The following is a 9,033-nucleotide window of genomic DNA, read 5'->3' as shown; positions in this document are numbered from 1 at the left end:
GGTCGTCCGCTTGATGCAGGGGCTGTTTACGGCGTGTCAGGGCTATGTAGCGGCGGAGGAATTCGGCGAGGTGCAGTTTTGATGCGTGGAGATGGCGTGGTGGCGTTAGGGCTTGCTGGTGGCAGGAAGGTTTGCCTACCGCGCTTGCCCTTTGCTGGGGGTGGTGGTCTTTGGGCTGGGTCTATGTTCCTGAGCCTCTCTGGTGTTGATTTGTGTACTGTTTTTTAGTTATTTGCTGTTTGGTTTTGGTGGTTTTTAGTTAGGAGTAAGTCCCTCCTCTTGTGAGCGACGGTTTAGGTGTTTCTGGGGAGTGTCGATGCCATTGTTTGGTGTCTTGGTCGTTTTGGTGGGTCTGGTCTTTTGGCGGTGCTTTCTAGTTATCAGCGTGATGGTGAATCACCCTTACACGTGGTCTGGCTGTTTTGGGACGCGGTGTCCGAACGGGTGGAAACAGTTCATCTTAATGTTGGTGGTGGGGTTGTATCGTTATACATAGGTCTGGTTATAGGTTAATTGGGTGGGGTTGAGTTTTTTTAGCTCATGTATGTCCCTCTCATTGAAGGTCTAAAATTTTGTAACCTGTTTGGTTATTAATAGATTATTTATTCTCTAAAAAAAAACAAGAAAATGCTTTAACACGAATTGTTCAGTGTTTTTTTTTTTTTTTGAAATAGGGCCAGTACAGCTGCCCTCAATCCTTGATCATTAATGAAACCGTAGAATACATGGGGGTGACATTTTGCCTAAACCCTAAAATACAATAAGCATAAAGAGAACAACCCGAGATAATTGTTTAGTGTTTTGTTTTCTTAATTTTTTTGTTTCTCTTTTAGCTGTGCAAAGAAAAAAAAAGAAAAAAAAGAGTAATATGAGTTCAGCATGTATATCATACATTTTTATATCACATAAAACATAGCTTTAATTCTTACTAAATAATATAAATGCTTCAATGAGTATATAGTGAAATTGAAAATGAAAATAGATAAAAAAAAAATAATAAAGAATGCAATCTAATATTATTGAATTGGAAATTCTAAATTATCACTATGCCAAAAAAGCCTTCAGACGACACGCATCAGACGACATAAGTTTTGTTTTATGTCGTCTGAGTTTTTCAGACGACATAATTTTTTTTTATGTCGTTTGAATATACACTAAAACCATACTGGTTTATTTTGGAAAAATGGTGAGCATTCAGACAACACATTTGTGTAGTTGTAGAAGGTGGTGATTTTCTATCTCAAATTTAGATAAATGGTGAGCATTCAGACAACACATTTGTGTAGTTGTAGAAGGTAGTGATTTTCTATTTCAAATTTGGATAAATGGTGAGTATTCAGATAACACATTTGTGTAGTTGTAGAAGGTGGTGATTTTGGAGGGATATCCAAAAGTTGATTGAGTCTTTTCCCTCTCAAATAGCCACGCCATAGTTGACTAGAATTTGTGACATTCAGACAACATTTAAATGTTGTCTGAGTGTGGGTTTGAAAATTTTCCAATTTATTTTGACTTGTGCTTTTGGACATAGATCCCTCACAATTAAGTCATTTTCTGTCATTCTCACTCGATCAGCTCCCTCAGCTTGACCTATAATTCGCAAAACTGAAAACCTCAAAAACCAGCCTCTCTCCTTCTCACTCAGCTCCTTCAGAACTCGATTCTCACTCTCTCCTTCGTCTTCTTGCCCACTTGATTCTTCTTCTTAGTCTCTCCCTCTTCTTCTTAGTTTCGATTTTAGGTTTGATTTCGATTAGGTTTTTCTTCTATTTGGGGTGATTGGATTTTACTTTTCCTCTTATCCTCGTCAAAATGAGGTGTTTCAATTACTGAAAACCCAGACCTCTCTCTCTCTCTGACTCTCAGCCTCCTTCACTGTCGATGGCGGCGAAACGGCGGCATTCAGTGACTGTTGTCTTGGTCTCTCCATGAATTCGAAGGCAATCACTTAGTGACTCGTCGTCTCTCTCTCTCTCTCTCTCTCTCTCTGTCTCTCTCTCTCTCAATCTCTCCTGGACGGTCGCCGGCACTAGCCCTCTCCCTCTATCCTCGAAGGTCGACGGCACCGACCCTTTCTCCTCGAATTAGACTGGAGTAGTGGAAGGCGATACTGTTGGAATCGAGAGAGCGGGAGAAGAAGTCAGTTCGCCTTTCATTTGGATCAATCTTGAAAGCTTGGCTATCGAAGGTATTGTTTCCCAGATTCCTATTTTTTTTGTTTTGATTGGGGTTTTTGTTGCGGTTGGGTTTGGATTGATATGGGTTTCAATCTTTTTGCTGTGGTTGGTTTTGAATTCAATTGGGTTTCGATTTTGTAGGGGTATTGTTCGGTTTTGCTGTGAGGAGGAAGAGGACCTGCGTTTTGGATAACTGCATTTTGAGCCAAGGAGAAGATGAGGAACTTGGGTATAGGGTTGTGATCGATACTTAGTTTTTGGGGTAAGTTCATGTAATTTCGATTTTGATTGAAATATTGAAATTCTGGTTTTGATTTCAGTATGGATTCTGTTTGATTGCTGGGTCAGTGAACAATTTTGAGAGTTGCATTCAAGAGTGTAGGATATTCCTTAATTATGACAATGTGTTGCAAAATTCTGTTTCTCCATGGCCTAACTAACTTGTCGAATATTAGTTTCAAATAATGTGTGTATCACTTCAGGTGAGAAGTTTAATGCATGGTGTTGACACTGAAGCAGCAGTACAGAAGCTTAGAGGCCGAGTTGGAACAACTGTTACAGTAAAAGTTCAGTGTAATCATCAATTCCTTTTATTTCTGAGTTGCAGCAGAAATTAGAATTTGTGACCTATATACTAATATTCCTGTAGACTATGGCCAGAAATTCCAAATTGTTTCAGCCAACTAATTTTTCACGTTCTGTTGTTCAGGGCAATGATTTGGGAAGTGATGCTAGTATAAGAGAGGTACTCAGATCATGGATAAATTTATACTACATAATATTCTTGAGTGATCTTCATAGCTCTCACTAATTTATTTGGATTGATTTTTCTTGACAGCTTTTTTTTTTTTCTGGGAATTTAGTGCAAGACAAACTTTCTCGAGTGATCTTCATAGCTCAAGCTTCTTGAGTTAATCTGTTTTTTGTTCATTAGATTAGTTGTTTTTCAATCTTCTGTGGGTAGTGACTCCTTTTATTAACTTGTATTTATTTGGTGTTGTTTTATGAAAGTGATGATTGCTTCAACCTGAATTGGGTTCTTGCTTAATTGAATTTGTGGATGTGGATTTTGTTATTGAAGGTATGCTTTGGATGTGAATGTGGAGAGGGCACAAGATATTCTCATGCATAAAAGACTATTGCATATGGCCTGCCACTAGACCTGTAGTATAAGTCCGTCTTGTGCAGGTAATTTTTTATTTTTATTTTGATCATTCTTGAGTTAAATTCATAAACGGTCTAGTAAATTTAAAAAGAAAAATATACTGTAAGCTTAGTCACATGGATTCAATGTGCAGTTTATGTGTTATGACGGTTCATTCTTCTTCTAGTTAAAACTCATCTGGAAAAGCAGATGCTCAGTGTTCTGGTTTTGCTGGAAAATGGAGTCATAGTCCAAAGCAAAGATGTTTGGACTTGTTTTTCTTTACGTAAGATTTAGTACAACCATTTCTCTTTACATCTCTCATATGATACCCTCTTTCCATTTCTCATGTGTTCAGTCATCCACCACCACCTTTTGGTTGGTCTGAAGACCTTGAACTTGCTCTTGAAGCCAAGTTCAACATGGGAATAACATTGAATTCCTTTCCAAGGTAAAACAATACTGCATGAATATAGTATCTGCAAGAATGTCATTCAATTCATTGGGGCAAGAGCACCCTATATTTTCTACCTTATAGTATCTGCAAGAGCTTTATCTGAGGTTAGTGAACTTGTGACACACACTCACATCGGGAGTAGGTGTGCATGTGTATCTGCATCTGCTTGTAAATATTGGTTTTCAATAATGTCTATGCTTTTTGCATATATCTATTTTCCACTGTTTCATCATTAGGCTAAGCCACATCTATTTCACTTGATAGACAAATGCAGCTACATGAAGTCCCAACAGATATCTTGAGTTTGCAGCAACTACGGATCCTAAACCTCATCCAAAATTCCATGCAGTCGGTTCCAGTGGTAATATGTTGCTTGATTAAGAAACAGATATGCATTACATTCATAGCTTTAAACTTAAAAGACTTGTTAGGAGAAGCGTGATTTCAAGAAATTGAATAGGAGTCATCTTTTTATGCCAAGGAATAGAAGCTATCTATTGTGTGCAAACTCATGCTCTTAAAATTTTTTCGTTTTGGTCTAAAGAAGTGCTCCTAGATTGAGGCTGGCTTCCTCATAATAGGATAGGAATGTATAGGTAAGAATATAATAACGATCTGCTTTCTGTTGTATTTTGACAGTTCACAGTGCTCATTGTAGGTTATATTCAACGTTGATGGAGGAGAGGGTGGTTTTGAAATGGAGGAAGAATGAGGATGTTTTGTGGTTTGGGTTGTCACTGTTTCTGCGTTTTCCTCTTGCTTCGTCATTGAACGATGAAGGTGGGTGACGCTATGCTTTTTGTTTCTGTTTTTGGTTGTGGGTTTCCATTTTTGAATGTGCCCAGTTTGGGTTTTTAGACCAAAACGTTTAGGATTTTAAGAAACAAACCAGAAATGGAGAGGTGTAATTTGTTTTTGGACTTTTGGTTTCTGTTTTTGAATGTGCCCAGTGTTGTATTTTTAGCCCAAAACGTTTAGGCTTTCTGGAAACAAGAGGAAATGAAGAGTTGCAATGTGTTTTCCAAAAGTTTTATGGTTTTTACTTATGAGTTTTCTGTGACAATGTCAGCCTCTCTGTGGCCTCTTGTGAGTTTCTGTCTCCTCTGTCCCTCTCTCTAAAACTGTTTTATGGTTTGATGACTTTGTTTATTTGAGAATTGTAGAAACTTGCAGGGGAATAAACTAACTGGTCAAATCCGGGATGAGATTGGTAACTGTGCTTCTCTTATTTATCTGTAAGACATCTCCTTCATGTTGACTTTCTTATGTATCTGTAGGACATATCATTAGAAAAATCTGATGATCTTCTTCAACAAATAATGTTTCTATGTATTTCTGTGTTAATAGATGTCTTTTATATTCATATATCTTGGAATTTCATTGTGTACTTTTTGGAAATATATTCCACAGGATGGCACCATCTAGAATTCATGTTACTTGTGCACTAGTTTGTGACAAAACATCAACAGGAAGGATTCACAAAGGAGTGTGTTCAACATGGATGAAGGTATTTTATATGTTTTTTTCTTTGAATCATTGTTGCATGATTATATATTGAAGAGCCTAGCAACCGTGGAGGAGAACTGATATTAGAAGACCTCTCAAGCTGAAATACTGAAATGAATGTAGTATACCTACATTTTGCTAGATTATAAAACAGAGTACCTATTACTGATTTTGGAATATCATAACCGAGTGTTCTATTTTCGAAATCAGGGCAATGCTGAGGAATTGTTTTGCACTTTTCTGTTTGTAATTTAGCATTACATATCTTTTCGAAGATCTTATATCCTTACATGTATTAATATCACCCTGGATATATGTGAAGCAAACTTAGCTGTGTAACTGCTATGTATGATTTTTACTTTTTGTACAAGTTTGAAAGTAATAATTTCTTTTTAATCATTCTGCATAATTCTTTGCCTTTGACAAAAAGTGATGGTTGTAGTTGGGCACCCATTTTTGTTCGGCAATCAAACTTCAGACTTCCCGTTGATACTAAAGTACCCATTATCATGATTGGTCCTGGAACTGGATTTGCTCCTTTCAGGGATTTCTTGCAGGTATTTATTGGCTGCCTAATGTTCATCACCTTCATAAATCCCAATTTCTAGCACACTAATAAATAATGGATTTAGACTTCCAGGAAAGATTAGCTCTTACAGAAGATGGAGCAGAACTTGGACCCTCCGTATTATTCTTTGGATGCAGAAATAGTCAAGTTTCTCTAGAAAGATCCATATGGTTGCGGTGGACAAGTATTGGGCGCTTGCTGGTTTGTCTGCCTAATTCTCAAATGCTAAATTGATTTACTGATATTATTGTAGGACTACAATTACGAAGATGAGTTGAACAACTTCGTAGAAAAAGGTGCACTTTCTGAGCTTGTGGTTGCATTCTCCTGCCAAGGACCCACCAAGGAATATGTGCAACATAAAATGATGCAGAAGGTTTGACACCTACTTAAGTCTCTATTTTCAACCTCTGCCTACATTCACAAAATAAAATGATGCAGAACCTGTTTATTTCTATATAAGAAACTAAAATAGGCAACTATTACATCAAAATATCTTCTCGTCTAAGCACATGAGTACCCCAAGATGCTTGGTCATGTTATATTAGTTCATTTCTACAAGACTGGCATTTTAATTGAGATTTCCTTTTAACATGTTATTTTTGTTTCTCCCCTATTTTGGTGATAATCATGCATGTTTCTGCGTAGGAAGCTGTCAAGGGACAATTATGGAGATTACGTGATCCCCAAGGGAAGCCATCAGGTGTAATACAGTAGTACAGCTAGCTAGTTCCTATATTTAACTTGTGTCTAGTAGAAATTCTTTCTTCATTAAGCATTTGGACTTGTCTGCAGATTTAGATTAGTAGATATGGGCCATTTTGAATTGATGCTCATGATTAGGTTTGTGTATATGAGACAATGGTGGATTAGTGGAAATTGCAATGAGTGATTTTGGATGTGGATTTTGTGGTTTCATGAATATGCAATTTTAATTTCCAGATGCATGCATACCAATTGTAACAGGAGACTACTAATGTGTTATCTCAAATAGCAAGCTAAAACAAAAGCACACCAAAATGTGTGGTTGCAGTTGAACAAAAACAACACAAAAACCAATTAGAAGTCTATTGTCTTTTTGACATTGGGACGACAGAAAATTGTAGTTTAAAGGGCAAAACAACAACATAAGTTAGACGAAAGTATTGACTAAAGTGTATAATAACAACAAATAAGTGTGGTTGGAATCAATCACAGACAATATAAAAGACCTAATAAAAGACCTTTCACACAACACTTAAGTGTCGTATGTATGGACCCTAGAATGACACTTAATTGTCCTCTTATGCTCTTTACGACCACATATAATTGTCGTTTAAAGTAAATTAGCACAACCTTTAATTGTTGTTGTATGAGAGAAGACACTACATATGAGTGTTCATATTTCTTATTTAAGGGCATTCAGACCACACAAATAAGTCTTGCAAATATGCTTCACACAATAGCATTTAAAAAATACTGTGGTTGTTTTGTTTATCAGACAATACAAAACTGTTGTTTGAATGCTTTTAAAGATACAGATCACAATGTTCCCAAAATGCAAAACTCATCAGACAACACAAGACTCTTTTTTTTTTATGTCGTCTGAAAAATCAGACGACAGAACACTTCTGTCGTCTGATGCCCCCAAGAGACGACACCGTACTAGACGACACATTTTTGTTCGTTCAGACGACAGAACAGTTATGTCGTCTGAAGGCCTTTTTGGCATAGTGTATTGTCTTTAATAATCATTTTATAGTAGGTTATATATGTCATTTAATAATGAGTTAATGCTCATACACCCTGTTTCTATCAAAATACTTCCCAAAAACCCCAACAACTTAGTTTCATTCCCCATCACCCAGCTATCTGTCCCTTTCTTTCTCAACTACACCACTTTCTCTTTTTCATTCCGTCAATACCCTTCTGTTGTTACTTTACATTAGTTTATAGGGGAAATGATCATTTACCCGATTTTAGGCTAAAACTTGCCCACTTGCTCCACCAACTGTTTTTTAACCCCATTTACCCAAAACACTCTAAGGGATTATTTCCCCTTTACCCAATTAATTCTTTTTTTTTTTTTTTGAGACTTTTTTGCCCTCTCCTTCTTTTTCACTTAGAGGGAGAAGTCATCCTCCACCTTGCCGGCCTCTGGTGACCAGTGGCAGGGCGCCGGCGACCGGTGACGTGAATCCGGCGACCGGTGACCGGTGACCGGAATCAGACTACCGGTGACCGGAATCCGGCAAACGGTGATCAGAATCCAGCGACCGGTGACGGGAATCCGGCGAACGGTGACCGTGACCGGAATCTGACGATCGGTGACCGGAATCCGGCCACCAGTCCCTAATAATATCCAGTAACCATATTATTGCCCCCAGTAATCATATTATTGCCCCCCAATAATCATATTACTACCTCCCAAAAATCATATTATTGCCTCCAATAATCCAATTATTGTCGTCCAGTGAATTGTATGAACTCCTAAAACCAAAATGAATACACTACAGGCACAATTGATCAATTTATAATCAAATTATTGGCTCCCAATAATTATATTAGTGCCTCCCAATAATCATATTATTGCCCCCAATACAAAGTCCAATGTCTCTACTGCCTCCCAATAGACCACCAAAAATGCACCATTTTGTAGGATTCACAGATAATTTGACTTTAATACACAGAAAACAACAGGTAACTTATCAAAACACCACACTATAGTGATCCCTGTCCATCGTATCACAGTCTACTGGGGGCCAATAATGTGTCTACTGCCCCCAGTAGACCATCAAACAAACCCCACAGTTACATTGCAATGTTAGATTACTTACATTGTTGAACAGATAGTAGATCATTGGCCTCCAATCCAATAGACATTAAAAAAAAAAAAACTATTCCTTGCCAAAAAAAAGAACTGTACAACAATTCCTAAAAAAAAAATGCAGCAACTGGAGAAATTAGAAAAAAAAAAAAAACCATCGAAATCAGAAAAAAAAAAACCGTCAGAATTTTTCTCCGGCCACCCACGCTTCCCCTTTGGACACCCATGCTCCTTCAGCCCGATTCCGGCATGATTCTGACCGGCTGCCTTCGTCTTCTCCAGTAGCTCTAAAAAGGCTCCGGGGATTTAAGGGGCGAAACTGCGACCAACTCCCGAAGCAAAGCAACTCCATATATGACAGAGACGTGGCCGACA

General features: G+C 37.7%; 2 long non-coding RNA genes across 6 annotated transcripts; both read left to right on the top strand.

Annotated features, from left to right (window-relative positions):
• Positions 1-1,171: 1,171 nt before the first annotated feature.
• On the top strand, positions 1,172-3,370 carry LOC112201567. Of its 3 annotated transcripts, none has more exons than XR_005800425.1 (4): positions 1,172-1,186; positions 1,867-2,188; positions 2,319-2,439; positions 3,259-3,370. It is a non-coding gene; the product is annotated as an uncharacterized LOC112201567 (long non-coding RNA). The 3 variants fall into 3 exon arrangements; XR_005800424.1 differs by lacking the exons at positions 1,172-1,186; positions 3,259-3,370 and adding exons at positions 2,660-2,750; positions 2,887-2,942 and having other exon boundaries at positions 1,546-2,188; XR_002936811.2 differs by lacking the exon at positions 1,172-1,186 and having other exon boundaries at positions 1,546-2,188.
• Positions 3,371-3,853: 483 nt separating this feature from the next.
• LOC112201515 lies at positions 3,854-6,146 on the top strand. 3 transcript variants are annotated; one of them, XR_005800493.1, is made up of 7 exons: positions 3,854-3,882; positions 4,043-4,139; positions 4,418-4,558; positions 4,942-5,013; positions 5,189-5,285; positions 5,715-5,841; positions 5,917-6,146. It is a non-coding gene; the product is annotated as an uncharacterized LOC112201515 (long non-coding RNA). The 3 variants fall into 3 exon arrangements; XR_005800492.1 differs by having other exon boundaries at positions 4,437-4,558; positions 4,952-5,013; positions 5,917-6,145; XR_002936783.2 differs by having other exon boundaries at positions 4,437-4,558; positions 5,917-6,145.
• The last annotated feature ends 2,887 nt before the right edge of the window (positions 6,147-9,033 follow it).

This window comes from Rosa chinensis, chromosome 5, assembly GCF_002994745.2.
Source record: "Rosa chinensis cultivar Old Blush chromosome 5, RchiOBHm-V2, whole genome shotgun sequence".
NCBI lineage: Eukaryota > Viridiplantae > Streptophyta > Magnoliopsida > Rosales > Rosaceae > Rosa > Rosa chinensis.
The sequence above is the reverse complement of the archived record's forward strand: the minus strand, read 5'-3'. Positions and strand labels throughout refer to the sequence as shown.